We start from the raw sequence: 17,683 nt of genomic DNA, 5'->3' as shown, positions 1-17,683 counted from the left end.
TGGGTTTGCTGCTGAGCACGTGGAGGGCCCCCCCCCACTCCTGTGGGATACTCCATACACCCCAGCATCACAGGGATCATGAGCTGTGCCTGCTACCTCAAAGTATGTAGAAAAAGCTTTTAAAGCTGTGTCTATGTTCGAATCACTTATTTTCCAAATCATCATCAAATCTTCAGATCCGGATTAGGCTGAATCAAATCAGGGACAGTGATTCGAATCAATGAACTGTCATATCCAAATCCGAATCAAATAGGGCTGAATCCAAATCCAATAGGGTCTGATTCACACACCCCTATGGGGAGGAGGGATTTAAAGCTCCCGCCCCCACAGGACCCCAGCTGGGGTCTGACTGGGCGGAGGGACGGGGTGTGGCCAGATGCTAGCCAGGCTGAGGCAGTGGGGAGGAACGGACCCCCGCCCCCCAACTCCACCTCAGCCCGTAGGTCCGGCTAGCATCTAGCCATATCCCTCACCCCTCTGCTTGAGCAGGGAAAAAGACTGTGTGGGTCTGCTCTGCCCCCACTAGGCAGACCCCAGCTGGGGTTCAGAGCCTTGCCCTCTACCCCAACACTTCTTCCCCTGCTGCTGCTGCTCCCCTTGCCACCAGCTCTCCACTGCCTCTGCCCCTCCCCACCCCCCACAATCTCTGCCCTTCCCCCCAGCAGTCTCTGCCTCTAACCCCCTAGATCCCGGTAGCCACTGCTTCTTTCCATGCCCTCTGCCCATTCCTGTCAGTCGTTGCTCATGCTCTGTTCTCTCCAAGAGCACAACACGTGGAAGCTCAGCCCTTGGTGGGCCATGCTGCAGTGCCAGTGCTGCTGATTGGCTAGGCAGGCAATGCAGCTGTACTGGCACTGATGCCTGGCCAGGCAGGGGAGAGAGTTCCCATGTGCTCCGTGCCCGGGAGGGAATCCAGCCCAAGCCAGAGCCAAGCTGTGCCTGACAGTAAGGGGGGAGGGGGAAGCTGCAGAGGGCAAGTGGACAGGGAGTGGGAGCAAGCACCACTGGTAGGTCTCACTCTGGCCCCCAGCTTCATAGCTGCAGCAGCTGCCTTTCCCCCCCCCCTCCTCCTCTACTTTGTATGCAAATGTAAGATGAGGGGCTTTTCCCCCATGCTGACTGGGAGGAAGAAAACCTCATCTTAGATTTATATAAATAAGGTACTATTTTAAAAGGGAAGTGGAGTTACTGCGCAAGAGTGCCTTGAATAAAATAGGCTGCAAATGACAGGTGTTTAGCTCAATATCAGGTTAAAAATGGAGAGATGAATCAGTTACATCAGTTCAGTCTGATCTGCGACGTCAATGTAACTTAACAGTATAATTGTTTCATCTGTCCATGCTTCTGGCATCTAAAGTCTGACCGAGTCCTGTTTTAGGTGCCAATATTCTTTTTTAGATCTGGCCCCAGGACTTTCACCACAAAAGGTTGCAAATCTATACAATTCCACCTTAATGAACGTTTACTGGTAATTTTTAAAATTGTTGTTAATTATTAATAAATTTCATTATATCTGTGATGTCCCTCAGTCCTTCCTGAAAGCATCACTCAGTTGTATGGGAGCTTGGGAGGACTCTTGGAACCAAGCACATCTCTGGTGCTGGGGAATAGCTGCTGTAAAATGTACAGATTAGAGTTACATCCATAGGCAAATCTCCCACTGGGTCCCGCTAGTGTAAGCATGGATATACATTGTGAAGAGACAGTGGGTACTATAAGAATGTAGGAGACCAAAGAGGGGAGAGAGTAACTGGGAAGGGTGGGGACCTGCTCCTGAACAATTAAAGCAGCTCCATATATGGAAGACCCCTGTAATATTCTTCAGCAATGTCTGCATAAGTTACAAGCCTTTATCTTATGGGGCCGGGAATTCAAGGTTTCACTGATTGTAACAGGCTTAACTACTACACAATAAACTCACTGAAAAAAATTATGAAAGAATGTCTCCTGGCGTAAGATACAATGTTGATTTCTTTCACTGGTGAAGCTTCAGGTACAGCTAATGGGAGTTTTCTGTGAATAAGAAGCATAATGCAAGATCATAAGCAAGAGCATGAAAATAAACAAATATACAACGCACAGTTTCCACCTCCTTTTCTTTAATGCTTGTGTGAAGCGGGTCCCAGCTGTCAGCAATAACCATCCAGCTACTTTACTGAGATTTCTCACTAGTACTAGAGATGTCAGTAGCAGGCGCTTCTTGGCGTTGGAACAATATGACAAGGGGCCTGGCAATGAGCAAAAGGTGCCTCAATATGATATGATCCTCTAAAATTTACCCTATTATTGTTCATAAATGTGTTAAGGAAATGAATCCAACAGAGTTTAAAAAATGCTACAAGATCTCTAAAAGGTGTTGTTCTTTCCTGAATGTGGATCTGTGAGCATGTTTTTTCTGGCCATGTAAAAAAAACCCAGGAGTCCTAATATTTGTTGGACATACTGGACATGAACCGTCACTGGACTTTATAGCCTGTTTACATGCATCCTTTATATTCCACTCTTATTAACAGTGCTACAATGGGCAGCTTCCAAATTTCATTATCAGAGAAACATTGCACTGGAGCTGTGTAAGCCAGCCTGATTGTTCTGTTATTCATACAAAGGCTAGGACACTTTGATTCACCTGTGTTAATTCACTTGCATTTTTTTCTTAGACAAACACATTCACCATGCTTCATGCAAGAAAAACTCTCACTACCCATTTATGTCCCTTTTACAATGTCTTATATTATTGATGGGATACAGGCTTGAAATTCTCTTTTTATATTTTACTTTGTTACTATGTAGACATTGCACGGAGAGCAATGCCAATTGCACAGTCAATGGCTACAACCTGTGGATTATTTTATGTATCAGTATGTGCATCCACATGTTCATTAATGCACTGTAATTACAACGCATTAGGTTTAGTACAGTGGAGTCGCATCTTGCGCAGGGATTAGGTTCTAAAGTCAGAACATAAGGCAAAAATCGCAGATAGTCAAAATTACGGAGAGCGAGTTGTAGACAACGTGGTTGGCTCTGGTTCAGCTCGAGAAGTTGATTGTGTAGGTTCATCTGCTGCTGGTTGTTTTTTCTTGAAAAACATGGTGATCGGCAACTGTCACTGTTGTCTCTTGAGCTGCTCAAACATTTCTTGGTACGGTCTCAAATCATCCGTAATACTACATGTGATTTTAAGGCTTCATTCCGTGGAGGGATCGTAGTCAGAAATTAAATCATTCAAGTGTTTCGCTGCTTGGAACAGTGCGTATAGTTGAATTCACGTAAGTTAAATGCGCGTATGATGCAACTCCACTGTATCTGTAATTACAGGTACTACCTTAATGTGCCATCATCAGCAGTACTGCACATTAGAGCTGGCATATGCTTTTTTGGTGATGCTAATGCGTAGTAGAGTAATTCTCCTGCACATTAGTGTATTAGCATGGGTTTTGCATACCACGCTAATACACAATACAATTAGTCTCCTGCACTTGAAGTGTCTTGCATAGATGTGCCCAGTCAGATGCAGCAGTATGTGTGGCCCCATAGTGAGCATATCCAGTGGTTTTCTCTTTCAGTAGGGCTATAAATACAACTTCAAGTAAAGTACAGTGCATAAACTAACTATGTCACTGCAATAAAAAGTGAAGGATGCCACAAATTTTGGCTGTCTGAGTTCATTTTCTTTAATAGCACACCGAATAAAGGAGGGTATACTCTGAAACAGTCCATGTGATTGTCTTTCTTCAGGCAGGTGAATTTCACTATGGTCAAGAGTTCTTCCCATAGTATCTTTGTGAGCTATCTGGCTATTGAGGGGCTCTGTAGACTTTTCTATTAAGCTATAATCTGATATGAGCTGCAATTAGGAAATTTTAATAAGAGTGGCAGCTTTATTTTAGGCTTCTCTGCACACTTAGCTTCTTTAAAGCTTCAGCCATGTTACAAAGAGCAGAAGTTCTAATATCTGTTGAGAGTGCATATGAACCAGCTCTAGCTTGGGACTTTATAATCTGCTTACATGTATCCTTATGCATTCCACTCTTATTAATGCTGTGATAATAGGCATTTTCTGTATTTTATTGTCTTGATAGTAAGAAAAGATGTGTATTCATACTAGGCAGGAAACTGGGGAAAGATGGTAAATCACTATTTCTTTCCATTTTTCAATAAAGTTGAAAACATTTGATTAACTCCTCTATGATGTTTGACATAGTGAACTCCAGTTAAGTCAATGGTACAGTAAGGCATCTTATCTACCCTGTACTTCTAGACCAGTGGTTTTCAACTTGTGATCTGTGAACCCCTTGTGGGGGTCTGCAAAAGATGACTGTGATCAATCAAAAGTATGTCAATACCCACATTTACAATTCAAAGGGGTCTGCATCTTCATTTGAAATTTCCAAAGGGGTCTGCACCTCCATGTTAAATTTTTTAGCAGTCTTCAAATTTAAAAAGTTTGAAAACCACTGCTCTGGACATTTTGAGGTCTTTCAAAAGAGCCCATTGTCAGAACCTGCAATTAATGTATGTCTTCAAGATTCAAGTGCCCTAAAACCACTGGTGATTTCACTATATTTTAACACCTGAGATTGCATTATGAAATGTGCCTGAGATATATAGATCTTGAGTATCCTCTCTTTCACTGGAAAGCCAGACTGTGATACTCTTCACTATACAGGAGAATAACCTACACCCTGAGGAGTTCCCCTGGAGTACTGGAACTGAATAAGAAGTAAAGATTTACAAGGTTTAGTATCAGACCAAGTATTATAGTATCATAATCTAGCCCCTATGCAGACATTGTCAGCAGCCAAGGGAACGGGAATGTAATAGTTCTTCATGCATCAAAAGTTGAAGCAGTAGCATGATTAAGCTGCATATAAAGTTCACTTACCCTTGTGCTACATTATAAGGCAACTGGTTCTAGTGCAGTATGTCTGGTGAATGCTTTGCTTTTATTGCCAAACATTGTGTGTTAAATAGTTGCTATCAAGACACACCGTCAGATCAGTCATAGGGGTCCATGGAACAGGCTAAGTTGTGGCTGGGACCCTGGGCAATTAAGCCTGTTGTTTTTTCCTTAAAGTGGATCTGTGAGCTTGTTTTCTCTTGTCCCTTCCTTTTTCTCATTGGAAGCAGAGGCTTTTCATGCTTCTATTTCAGATGTTTCTATTTCCCCCATCATGGTCAGGGGACAGGAAAGTCTATCATGTGAAAGAATAACAGAAGAAGTTAACTTGTTTAGTGTAGCAAAGCAGAAGGCTGTGATGGGATATGATTGCTGTCTATAAATATATCAGTGGGTTACACAGTAAGGAGGAGGAGAACTAAGCAAAGGACAATGCGGGGGGAAGAGCAAGTGGGTAAAAACTGGACATGAATAAATTTAGGCTTGGAACTGGAAGGTGGTTCCTAACAAGTAGAGCCATGACGTTCTGTAACCACCTTCCAAGTGGAATTACGGAGACAAAAACCTAGCTATGTTTAAGATGGAACTCAATACATTCATGAAAACAGATAATATGCCATGGTGTCTGTGATAGCTGCAGACTATGTGATACCTAGGTGCAGGAGATTCCTTCAAGTCCCAAGTTCCTAAGTATTATGTACACAATGGGTCATATGTCCCCCTCTAGTAGTTATTAGACTGCAGTATATTTTAAATAAAACAATTCTGGGTAAGCACTGCCTGGGGAAGGATGAGAAGGAGATAGGAGATGTCAGTCAATCAGGCCATGTTCTGCTCTTGGTTACACCACTGTAAAACTGGAGGAACTCCCATGAAGGCCACCAGTTTGCTTGGGTAGGAGCAAAATGACTGTTGCTATTGATGTCATTGATCGTTATTACTTTCAATAGAGGTGTTGGGGGAACTTCCAGCTTGATTTGCACATCAGACAGCTACCTTGGCCTTACTCTTCCTTATTTTCTGTCTGAAGAGCCCACTTCTGTTTCTACAGTCTGCTTCACAAAGACATTAAAAAGCTCTGCTTATTAGAATGCAGTGAAATATCATTTCTCTTTTAGCCCTCTCAACCATAAACCACAAAGTTTATCTTTTTGTTTAAGCAATTTTATCAATTGAAAAGTCTAAAAAACCCAACAAAACCCCTTATACAGCAATCTGGATTTAGCAAGAAAGCTTTGTCAACTCTGGCTCAGCAGAGGTAGTTATCCTGGTTAATTGGATCGATGGCGACAGCTGTAATTACCAGAGATGAGCTCGCCTGTACTGTAATTATACCTTCAGTCTTCAATGGGAACTGGACTGTAGAATACATACGGTAGATTCTCCCAATTACACACAGGTTAAGGAGAACATAGTATTTCTGTGCTAATCATGTTTGTTATTGTATAGTATAAAAATATGGCAGCACCTAAATGAATTGTTAATCTGACACAGTTTTGCTGATTCAAAGGCATTAATCCACAAACAAAGCTTTACTGCTACTTGGTTTCTGAAGATAACCACAGTAAAGAGGAACAGCAGTTTTACCCCAAAGTAGTTGCTAGCTATTCAGCACGTTACAACTACTAGCATTTCCTCTCACAGTCTTGTTCACGTCTGTGTAAACTATCAGTGTTTACAGAATAAATGTTTACTTCAAAAGCAGTATTAAATATAGGAATAATTCGAGTGACATTGATTTTGTTTAGGTCAATCACAAAATGAAAGCTTACACTGCCCATGTGAAAACTGCTTAAAGAACAAAGAAAAAGAAATGTAGAAATTGATTATATTTGGCATTTGTTATAGGGTCATAAGACTTCTATGATTAACATAAAGAAAAACAAGAGAGTATGTTTCAAAAGCTCAAAGTACATTTGTCTGTAACTGGATGGCTTAAACATTTACTTTCAAAACTGTTCAAGACAAAACAGAAAATATACTATTCCACTTAATGAAGTACTCAGCATTCTGTAATCAACAACTGGCATGTGTCAGGCTTACCTGAGGGCTCTGAAGAGGAAGAATTATAAAATTCTATTATTAGTTTTTAATATTTTATTGCTGGCCTCAAGCCACCCCTGAATATGTCATAAATGAGCTGGGTTCCCAGGCAGGAGACTGTACCTGCTCTTTCTGTAAGGCATGTCACTCACACAACTATTACTGATTTTTCATAATCTACTGATTGAGAAAATGAATGAATCTTGTTTTGAGGAAAAAGGTAATATCTTTTTTTACCCCTCCCCAAGCTCATCTATTATATGATGTATTAAAAACCACAAAGGCACAATGAAAGCAATTTATGATTCCGTAAGTGAAATATTCCCCCGGGTACCACTTAAGTCTAACATATGCCATCACAAGGTCTGGCCTTCTGCACACAGATGAATTACACCTCAGTGTAGTTTAATTTGGTTTCTATCTAAACATCCCATTCTCAAAGACTGTGTTCCTGTATGTGGAACTATGGGTGTGTAAAGACATACTCTTTCTCCAGCTTAACTTCTAAGGCTAGTGGTAAATCCACAACCCAGACCTAACCTTGGGCAAAACCACCTGTTTTTCATTTTGAAGAAGACGACAGGGTTTTTTTTCCATTGACTTCTAAAGAAATCCAGGGGGTTTAGATCAGCTCGAGCTAAAAGCAAGCTCAATTGGATTGAGTCTGAATCTATTTACAATACTACCAATATCAGTGATAACAATTTTCACCAGGATTTTTTTTAAGTTTTAAATTGATATTGAAAGTAATTTTTGTGGTGTTCTTTCAGGGAGCACATCTTACCTTTCTTTTTAGATGTCTAAATACAAAGATTTCGGAGGCTTTTCTCATTTCAAGGCTCTAAATGATTTCCTTTTTAATGATATTTTAATTGATTCTTATATTATCCATTTCATCATATTCAATATCCTAAATCATGTTAAAAATCTATAGCAAGTACTAATCATTACAATACAGAGAGGTTTTTCTGTTTAAAATGAGCCAGTTTATTATTACTCTTTTTTTTTTTTTTGCTAAGATCAATATTGTATTTGACAATAAGCCTCTCAGGCCCTGATCAAGAAAACCATTTAGGCACATGCTTAACTTTCAGCATGCGAGTATCCCATCTCATTAAGATGAGTGGAGCTCCTACCATGTTTAACAGTAAGTATGTGCTTTTCAGTTGGTGCCACAGACATTTCTAGAGATTTTAATATCACATTTGCAAACCAGATGGTCCTCCTTTAGTTTGGTAACAATGGAGCAAAGTGTCCTTCATTTATACTTTAATCTCAGAAAATGAGATCAAGACATTTTCAGCAACTAGTTGATTGATACTATATGAAAGCTGAACAACCTTGTTAATTAGGCAGTCCTGCTGGAGTGTCTGAAGTGCATTGCAAGCTATAATTAAAATATAACATTACAGTGATATGTGGAGGCAACCTGCTTTAAAAACCCCTCAAGAATAGGCTTTCCTGAAGGTGCACTGCTGCACTACAGAAGCATACAAAAGAACACTGTCATGTGATCTAGCCACAGAGGTTAGCAGCTTTCAGTTTCATAAAAGGATTAATCAGACTGGAAAACCAAAGACAAAAACGGTCTTTCTCTAGCTAAAGATCTGAGTATTTAGCCACTACATTCCATTTTATTTGTTTGGATTCCCACTTCACAAACACAAACAAGAAAATGACTTGTGGACTCCAGGAGGTCTGCACAAATTCACTAACAGAACTTTTTTTTTTTTGGTCACAGCATATATCCATGCAAGACTGATAAAAATGTCTTGACTATACTAGTTCAAGGCAATGAATATTAAAGCAATGCTTACCTTTCTGAGGGTGCTGAATTTTCAATGAAACTAGGAAAAAAAAAGAAAGCAGGTCAATTCACATAATTTTATTTGCTGCAAAAACTGAGTTTGTTGCAACCCTGCTACAAAACTACACTACTGTGACCTTAGTTATAACTGAAGGGGAAAACTCTAGCAGACTAACTCTTTCTGAGAGTAAGTTTTCCTCAGCTGCTTAGTAACTTGCTTAGTTTGCAGGGCACATTCCTTATTTTCAACTCACTCAGCAAGCTCAGAACAAAGCACAGAGACGGATGTGCTATTCTGATGCCATTAAGCACGTATATAGATATACTCTTATTACACTTTTGGCATAGAAATACTTAGTTTAAAATAACACTAAGATGCCTAATGCTTGTTCACGTCTTCTGAGATCCTGTGACTGATTTTGGCTCGGATAATTTTTTCTGTTGCTTTATTCATAGAAAAAATTATTTTGTATAATTTTTCAATAATAAATTCTTTATAAAAAGTACAGAACACAGTGATGTTAAGAAAATCTTGCAGTCAAAGTACTGTCCATGCTGAACCACAAGAAAGCATTCAGATCACTGTGAACTGTAACAATTTTTTTTTAAACTCACATGTTGATAAATTTAATTAATAATACCTTTTCTAGCAAGGCAATGGTGATGCTTCTGTATACATTACCAGTTCAAATTCAACATGTGCTAGCAATGAAAATATAATGCTATAATGTTCACTTCAAAACCTGAAAAAAGGAAACCAATGGAAGTATGATATATTTTATTATTAATTTGCAAATGGTAACAAATGCTTTTTAAAGTTATACAGGTTTACCATATTTTTACTGGTTCTGAACTTTGGAAGGAAATGCATGTGTAATTATAGCATGTCTTCTGCATTTGTCCACTAAATTTAAAGTAAGAATAAACTGTGGTTAATCAAATGCAGTCTTGTATTTGCTTATAATAACAGTGATATGTATGCATGTAGTGTTCTGCTGTTTGTTATTGGATTTTTCCTAATTCATATATTATTTCATGCTTTGCTGTTGATGACACAAAGCTTCCAGCATCTTGCATATATTAAATATAATCAAGGCATTAAAGTGACCAAAGTTTGCAGCACTCTTTGTTTACCGTAATATACATACATATCAACTTATTTGTGTAAATTAAGGGAGTTTTCCTGAATGATAATGAAGCAGAGTTGTCTCTTAAAGCATCAACATGAACCTGAAATCATAGAATCACAGAAGTCAGGTCGGAAGGGACCTTGTAGATTTTCAAGTCCGACCCCCCGCCTGAGCAGGAGAAAAACCGGGTTTAAATGACTCCAGCCAGGTAGGCATCAAGCCTCCTCATAAAGAAAAGACCGCCAGGGTAGGAGCCAGCACCACTTCCCTTGGAAGTTCGTTCCAGATCCTGGCCACCCTGACTGGGAAGTAGTTCTCATGGAAAAAGTAGAAAAGGAAAATATTTTTTTTGTTTCAAGTTTAAAATTTAAAGACATCTTATCTCAATTTTCAGGTGTAATATGTTTTAGGATTAAACTTGTATTCAATTAAAATAATTCCCTCTGGCATGATCTGAGTTAAGGCCGAATCATCATAGTTTAGCTTTTCATATATAATAAAATGTCCTTATCCCTGATACCTTTGATACTTTTAGTCTGAACGTTTGAAAAGTCTGTCTTTTAAAAAGTCAAACCCAAAAGCACAGGTAAAATTCTTTGCTCATAAAATTATTAAATTAAATTTTGCCTTTATAAGCCTGGAACAAAGATAGTATGATGTGCTTTGAATTGAGACCATGAAAAGAACCAGGCCATCTACCAGGTTACAATGGAGGACCACTCTAGCTCTTGGGTAAGTAGTCAGAAGGACATGCCAACCTTTCCATGATCTGTAAGATGAGGAGCCCTAATTTTAATTATTCATTACACGGTTATGTCCTGGGAGATTAGTACTCATCACTGTAACATGTCACAAAGCTGTCTAGACAAAATTCATTGCTACAGCTAATGCTGTTCTATTAAATAAGAAAAAACTTGTGCTGTACCATATGGTTATGGTCAATAATAATGTAGTGTAAAAGCTTATATGATGCACATCTGATGTTCCTCTTACTTATACAAGTATAAATCAGGAATAAAATCAGTTAAGCCAATGGTGTGTAAAACTGGTGTAAGCAGGAGAAAATCAGAACCCTTATAGTCAAGCACTGGAGGCAGGCTCCCGCACGTACAAATAGACTCAAAATGTGAAATACCTGCTGAATAGTATGTTATACTGAAACACTGGATGAACAAAATCTAGGTATGTTTTCACAGAATTTTCCTTTTAAAGAAATCATACTTACACAGTTAAAAAAAAGATATGAATTAATATTATGATTATGATTACAATTATGAATTAATATTGTAACCATCCTAACCAGTTAGTTTGCAATGAATTTAGATACTAATTACTGCACAATTAAAGGACTAAGGTCAAATATGCCCTCCATTAAGAGAAACAAGGAAATATATAGTTTTAAAATATTAAATGTAATAGTGGAAAATATGTACAAGTCCAGAAAAAGAAGTATTTAAAAAAGGTAGAATTGAAATTCCACGTCTTATAAGGCCAAATTGTGCTTTCTGTATACATAAGTTAGTCAATGGGTCTGTGTGAATTAAGGACCCCAAATTGGCTTCCATTGCTATAATTCAGATTAATAGGGTTACAGGCCTCCTTATGCAGTTGACAGCCAAAATGACCAATAAACATATCTGATATTCTGCTTGCATCTTTGCACTCTCTTGTTCACTTTTCTGGGCATATATGTTGTATCCATGCAAATTTATTCACTGTGTCTGCCGTCAACAGAATGATACATTTGTAACAAAGGCCATGGGCAGATGTTCATTTGTAGAATTACAAGTGCCTTAGCACTTTGTAGAGCTACACAATAATGTTATCAAGGGCATACATATGCTCATAGCTCCCGTTGTCCCCTCTGCCACTGCTGGGGCATCAGCCGTCACTGCTGTCCCCATAGCAACAGCAGCCATCTCCACTGCTACTTCCATGGGGGCAGCAGCACTCGACCCTGACACCATGCCGGCATAAGCAGGCATCTTAAGATGAACTGCTGACCCCCTGGCACAGCAAAAGGCTCTGTGACAGCTTGCTGCAGTGAGCAGAGCTGCAGCTCCTGGCCCTGGGCGGGCTACAGCTCTGCTCCCTAGTTGGTAGGACTGCACGAAGCTTCAGTAGCCAATTCGATTTGCAGGAGATCTGGCTTGCTTCAGGGACCGAATCTCTGATTCCGAATCAAATCGGGAGACCAATTAAAAGCTCTGAATCAATTCAAAGCATGAGAAACAATTCAGAAAAGCTTCAGAAAAGATGTGGCTGCTTTGGAGATTCAGGCATAGACTAAATGGGCAGCTGACAGCTGCCTCCAGCTGGTAAGTCTGTTGGGGTTGGCAGCAGGAGGGGGCTGGGGCTGGGAAGAGATTCTGTGCTGACTCCCCCCTTGCTTCTAGCTAACAGCAGAGGGTTGGAGGCATGTGCCCAGCAGCCAGTCATACATGGACTGCTGATTGGTTTCATTTGTCTGCGTTTGGCAATGTCCAGCACACTGGGAGGCTTGCAGGTGAGCCCCAGCCTGCTGGCCTTGACCAGTGCAGGCGCCTGTGCCCCACCTTACCAATGGGAGAACGTGTGTTCTGTTCATTCCCAATCTATTCTTCATAGTTTAGAGAAACCCATGAAGATTTGACTGATTCCACCTCGGGCTTTTTGAATGTCTGCACCTAGTCCAAATACTGGAGGCTGTAAGTGAGAGAGGAACAGTGGAAAAAATCCTGGTCATATCCAGTTCACTCTTCCTTTCAGCATCCACTCTCTGCCACTGTGTGACATAGGCGTTTTTGCCACTTTAAGGGGCCATGGGCAAAAAACCCATCAAGTGAAACTATCAGGCCCCCTCAAAAAGGGAGGTTACTGGGAAAGTGGCAACTGACTTCTGGGGACAAATGATAACAATGCAGGGATGGGAGTGGAGGTCGAAGGTTTATAATTAATGTATCAAGGGTGATACTGAGTTGAGCACACTGGACAGTGCCCACTGGCCCTTAAACAAGTCCAAGGAACAAGTGGACACTAACCAGTGAAACTCTGTCCAGAGATGGGACTGGACCAGGGACAGGAAAGTGGCCTCACAGTCCCTGGGGGTCCTCCTGGCCACGGCCGCTTTCCTGGTGAGACAGATGGCTAGTCTGGCTGGGGCCAGGAGGAAGCTAACCAGAAGGTCCTAGGACTTGGTGGGGCCATGAATGGGAAGTGCATAAGTAAACAGGTCAGGGGAGTAGTGTAACCAGAACCTCAGCAAGAGGTCCTGGAGGAGGTGGTGACTGCAGCCTGGTTTTGGGGGCATCACAGAAGGGACAGGCATTAGAGGCATCTGTAAACCCTGTCAGATACATGCCCATGGCGTTGGCTCTATGAAGAAGCCACCAGCTGAGGTCCCCAGTGGCCTATATGATCAAGATGGAATACACACTTGTCAATCAAGGACCCCTGTCCTTCAGCAGGTCCCACCACTTGATGTCCAGGCAGGACACGAGGATAGACAGGATGGTGGTGCATGCAGCCCAAGAATATGTAAAGCTGGCAGTGATGGGTGGTTTGGAAGCGGACTGGTTTGGTATTGGGAACCTCACCTGCTAACATGGTGAGATAGAGAGGTCCATGGGACCTGCCAAGCCAGGGGCCCCACAATGATGTCTTGGAGGCTGGGGGTACTGATGGATGGGAACTGCCCTCATGCAGGACCTGGGCGAAGTAGATGAGGGCAGTGTCCTAGAGGACGGCCTGGACTTTCTGGAGCAGGTGGCAGGGCACACACAGTGTGGGCAGCTCCATGTGCTAGGGATACTGGTCAAGATGGATCTGTGGTCTGACCCAGTAAATGGCAATACTTACATTCTTATGTTAACTTTTGTAGTGCTGTATAGGTGTCTGTAGCACTAAAAATGTAACATCTGTCCATGGCCTTAATTAATCTAAGATATATCTCTGTTCAAACATTGTTGGATCTACCCAAATGAGATCAAGATTCTTGGATCCTTCTGTATATATCAAACAGAGCAGAAAGAGTTCTAGGTTAAGAAATTTTGGCATTGGAAGACAGAGCATGAAATCATAAAGCATTCACAAGTTGGGTGCACAGAGAGGACACAATCTGATTTACTATCTTTCCATTTTATTATCAGAACCTTTTTGATATACAAGCTACTGTAGCTACAACTACACAAGTTTTAAAGAGATAACAGAAGCTGTTTTCTAGTTTGGAACATTTAAAATTTCTCCTGCTGCTGTAATGTGTATTTCATTCCCTTCCTAGGGAAAGGACCTTCTGACGGCTCTGGGTGCTATCTTTACCCCAAAGATACAGATGAAATTATACGGAAAGTGGTTTGTATGGATAAATGTCTGCATCTTTGGCCATTTAAAATGTACTTATTTGCAGAATAGCCCAAAGGGAAGAGCTTTCCACAGCTACCAGTTCTAATCTGCCTTTGAATCACTGTAGGGTGCTAGGGCCTGATTCCAATCTCATGCCAGTGGAGTCACTCCTGATTTATAACACATAAGTGAGATCAGAATCTGGGCCTACTGCTTCTTGCTTCAGAACAGCTGAGGAACAGAAGAGCTTTCACCTTAAATCACACTTACTTCTAGTTTCAATGCCTGAATGGTACTGAGTAATGGGCAACTCAGCAAGCATCAGCTACCACAAAGCATCTTTCTTTTCTCTTTAATAAAGGGTTTGAAGGTCTTCATACTGAACAGAAGATTGGTTTAGTAGACAGTGCCACATGCTGCCTTGGTAACTGCGCATATTGCACTAATCTCATTTCTCTGTTTTCTCCTTTGCAAAATGTATCCACCTTGCTGGGTGTTGCGAGGTTTACGTGATTAATACCTAAAAAGATCCTTTAATATAAATTATTATAATATTTAAAAACAAAAAACCAACCAAACAAAAACAAATCAACTCCTTTCCCCCAACCCTTTCCCTTTAAAAGCAGATTTCAATGACAAGACAGAAAGAGGCTGAATATCAGAGCCAGCAGAAGTGAGAATCGAAGGTGTTATATAGTTTTCCAAAAAGGTACTGATACTTTGGAGTCCTTGAAGTAAATTATATGATTAATCCATTTATTCACTTCAGCACACAGAGACCTGTCCTGTTTTATTGTTCACTTCTAATCTTTTCCATAAAAATATAAATGCAAAGCCATCAAACCTATTTCTTAAAATAGTTGCATAAGCAAACCGGAGTAATTTGAGGGTTATTAAAAGTTCACCTAACATTTGGGCACTGGAGGAACTCTGAATTGTATGATCAGCCAAGAACTGTGGTGCCAGCAGAGTTTTGGGAAACTGGCTTCCACCAATTGAATCCTCTTTGACTCCTGGCTCCTCAGCAGCCCAAATACCCTGCAAGTTGTGAGGTACCATATTTACCTGACACAGGGATGATATCACATTTAAGATGGCTCCCTCGCCCCCATAATTAGATTCTATACATGGACAATTATAGATTTATTATGCTTGCCCATGCATAGAGTCTAATTAATGGAAGGTTGTTTTAAATTTGTCCTCCCCACTGCTGTGGCAGGGAAAGGAGCTACCTGCTCCCTCCACCCTGCCTGCCACCTCTGGCCCCCTGGGCCTGTCCCACTACTCCCTGCTCTCCTCTGCCACCTGTCCTTCCTACCCTTGCCACCTCTTTACTCCCTGCACCCCTCCCCTGCCACTTATTTCTGCTGCTTTCTTGGTTGTGGCCCAGCTGCCAGCCCTACCCAGCCAGGCAGAAGGACTGGTGGCAGCTTTGGGCCTGGCCAGGTCAGGGCTGAAAGGGCTGGAGCCAGAGGTAAGCAGCAGGGTGTGAGGGCAGGCACTGGACAAGGGCGCAGGTAAGGTCTCACCCTAAAGACTGGTCTCTCCTGCACTCCCCCTCCCACCCCACCTTGCAGTCACCCTTATATCCCCCCACCAGCGTGCCCTTTCCCACACCACATAAGATACCTAGGGCCAGGGCAGATGGCAGCTCAGCTCCAACTTGGACTTGGAGCCTGTGGCCAAAGCCAGAGCTAACTGCAACTTGCCCCAGGCCGGTACTCAGATCCAGAATGAGGTCTCCCTCTGCCACGTTGTGTCTGGTGGAAAGCCTTGCCTTGGATTCAGGTAAATACGCTATTTCACATCTCTCATTTTAAAAGTATTAAGGCCTTGTTTTAATTCACACCACAGCCCTTTTATGCCTGTCAAAGCAGTGTTAATGTATAAATGAAAATCACGCATCCTACTGTCAAGGAAAAATCTTAAGTTCGGTGCTGCCATCACAGGGAGTTGACACTACAGACAGGCCCCCAGAATGTGCCCTCTGGGTGACCTGGAGGCTTGTCAATCACAGAGCATGAGGTAATCTGATCTAACGCACATGCTCAGTTCACTGACTGCATGATGTAATTTGACTAGAAATTTCTCTGTGAAGAGCGTTCTGATTGGCCACTAAATTCTTATAAAAGGTTTGTGAGCCGCCACCCGGGTGTGGTGAGGTGGGGCGTGTGTGTTTTGGAAGAGAGACTGTGCTCGATCCTGTGAGCAGAGGCTGCGGACGGCAGGGACTGTGAGGCGCAAGCAGAGGCTGCGGACAGCAGGTAGAGCGACTTGTCTTTTCGATCTTGGTTACGGGACTGTTTGGCTTTGATTTTGACTTTGCCTTACTTCGTTCTGGCTTCCCATCTCCGACCTCGGTTTACGGACTGTCTTTTGGACTGGCATCACAACCCCGTTCCTCGATTCACTACGTTACAGTTTTTGTTGCTTGTTATCCTGTTCATGAGCTGTTGACCAGCCCTGGGACTAGCTAGTGGGCAGCCACACCTATCCCTCAGGGGGTAGAAAGCAAGGGCTTGCTAGTGAACCCCGTGGGCCAACAGACCCCTTTGTTGTTCGCTATACTGTAACTGAAGAAATATCTGAGCCTCCGCTTCCCAAGCGTGAGTAAATAAATCATCTTTGTACAGCTCACACTCCACCACCGCTAATCCCACCTGTTTGTATTCCAATTGCCACCCCGGCCCACCGTGACCTTGGGGCCCGATTCACTCGGTGTTCGGTTACCCCGACACCTACTCATCAGCCAGGCCTCCATATGATGACAGCACTTGACCACAGAAAACAAAAGTGATGGGTAAGGCAGTATTACACATCTGGAAAGGGGTGTGACTCTGTGGGAATGTAAAAAGGTGCAGGTGTATCCTGGGAAGCCAACAAGAGGTGGAAGTTAAAATATAAGTGACATACAATCTGCTGCACACTCTAAATAAACTGTTTTTTTCTGTTGCAATCCTCCCTCTCAGCCCTTCATATTATAGCAACTTAGATTCCCTGAGGCTGGCAAGCAGAGGTGTGATGCTATCACATTCAGACGTAACTAAACTAGCTTTTAAGTTTGGGTGCTAATGGTGATGGAGCCATGGTAGCACTCCAGCATGGTTTAGCCACAAAGAAAGTAACCAGGATCCTAGGTAGGCCAAGGCAGCTAGAGCTGAAGTCTGGGACTCTTGCACCTTCCCTCCTAGTGGCACCTAAGCTGGATAGAAAAAAGTGAGCGTGGATATGCCTACATTCATTGCAGTCACACCTCAGACTGCAATGCAGAGATTGGCTAAGATTAAGACCTCACCCACAAAGGAAAAACTTGGTCATGTAACACACCACTAGAGGCACTTCACAAGTGGAAGTTTTTGTGTGGACAGATTTCATAGATTTCATAGACATTAGGGCTGGAAGGGACCTCGGGAGATCATCAAGTCCAGCCCCCTGCCCAAAGGGCAGAAAGTCAGCTAGGGTCATAGGATCCCAGCAAGATAA

The 17,683-nt window shown here is 42.0% G+C and overlaps 1 protein-coding gene across 8 annotated transcripts in view; it reads right to left on the bottom strand.

Annotated features, from left to right (window-relative positions):
- Nucleotides 1-17,683, bottom strand: part of SEMA6D (semaphorin 6D) — a 272,909-nt gene that overhangs the window by 101,361 nt on the left and 153,865 nt on the right. For all 8 annotated transcript variants that reach the window (XM_019533595.1, XM_019533601.1, XM_019533599.1 and 5 more), the window contains exon 4: nucleotides 8,761-8,790. The gene's annotated coding sequence lies outside the window, so the exon portion shown is untranslated. The remainder of the gene's footprint in view (nucleotides 1-8,760; nucleotides 8,791-17,683) is intronic.

Source organism: Crocodylus porosus, unplaced genomic scaffold (assembly GCF_001723895.1).
Source record: "Crocodylus porosus isolate Cpor-Errol unplaced genomic scaffold, CroPor_comp1, whole genome shotgun sequence".
Classification (NCBI taxonomy): Eukaryota; Metazoa; Chordata; order Crocodylia; family Crocodylidae; genus Crocodylus; species Crocodylus porosus.
The sequence above is the reverse complement of the archived record's forward strand: the minus strand, read 5'-3'. Positions and strand labels throughout refer to the sequence as shown.